Raw genomic sequence first — 1505 nt, forward strand, 5'->3', positions numbered from 1 at the left:
CCTTCACCTTGACCTCTTTCCTGGAATCTGAGCATTTCTTGTGCTTAACAAAAAATATTCCAACTTCATTTTCCCCACTATGCAAATGGGGACTCAGCAAAAACAAAATGACCCTCACCTCTCTTTATTCCTAATTATCTTCGTATTTGGAATGAGAAAGCCTTTACTTTAAAATATACAAGACTAGAAGCTAAAGTACTGGAACAAGGCTGTCCTACAAGGAAAAGAGCAAGTTCTGTGTCACTAGAGGTGCTCATAAGCACCTGGAAGTTCCCTGCCAAGCTGTGTGATCTCAGTCGTCACCCAACCTCTCTCCACCTGCTTTCTCATCTGTGACCTGGAGGGGATGATTCCTATGTCAGGGACTACTACGAGGAATCATTATGGGAGACACGTGTCTGAAGAGCAATAAGACCACTTGGCACAGAGCGATGATCAAATGGTTTGATGCCTTCCTAAGCCCTTTTTGTCTGAAGTGGAGAATACCTCAGGAGAAAGCTATCTTAAAACTTATCTCAGTAGCTGTCTGGGCTTTGATCTGCTGAGTACTGTGCCTGTTGTAGGAATGAACACACAGGCTTACCGGGTCTGGGGGAGGAAGTGGTAACAGAGCCTCAGGTCCTGCAGGGCTTGGAGTGTGGGGAGCAAAAGAACTGGAGTATTTATCTTGTTATTTGGGCCTTAGCTGAGACTGAAAAATTCCCTGGGGATGAAGGCACTTAAAAAGACCTCTGGGATGCTGCAAAGAGCCAGAAAATTGAAGTTAGGAAATTTAGGCTTTGATGGAGTAGGAGGGAAGGGTAGGACACCAAAGAAGATCTACCCTGCAAGTTCAGTGTGGGTAGGAGGTGGGTAGGTGGAGAGACCCCCAAGCACAAGTAATCCTAAAAGTTTTTGTCATAGGAATGCATTGTAGGATATATATAAAACTAATATTGCTTTCCCTCCTGGTCCCTTCCGTTTGTTCCAAATCCAATTTGTTTATCAGTGGGTTTTTTTGGGGGGGTGGGTGGGGGTGGAGCAAGTTACTTCTCTGAATGTCATTTCTTTATAAAACAAGGAGGCAATGAATATTAAATGAGATAATATATTCAGGGCATAGAACATTTTGCTTGGTTTATGCCAAACTCTCAATAAAAGTAAGAGTTTTTATTATTTTATCCAATTTAGTGATCACTGGTTGAGAGTCTATTATATGCAAAAAACTATGCAAGATGTTAGGGCACAGAGTTGAAAGAGTATGCCCCTTTACTCAAGGAGGTCTTACCCTGGTTTGGAGAATGGGTAGACATATAAAAGTTAATTAATTCAATAAGATATGTATAGACATAAAAAAGACACAGAAGCTCATTTAGCAGGGAATTAGGGTCAAGGGTTTCGGGTTTAGAAGTACAAGGTGGGCTTGGAGAAAGGGGCACATGAGGGAGAGAAGACAGCATGTGTAAAACATGACAAATAAGGTACAATGAGCATTTCCTGGAAACCTCTGAAGCCCAAATCAAAGT

The sequence above is a fragment of the Muntiacus reevesi genome, chromosome 9 (assembly GCF_963930625.1).
Source record: "Muntiacus reevesi chromosome 9, mMunRee1.1, whole genome shotgun sequence".
In the NCBI taxonomy this organism is placed as follows: domain Eukaryota; kingdom Metazoa; phylum Chordata; class Mammalia; order Artiodactyla; family Cervidae; genus Muntiacus; species Muntiacus reevesi.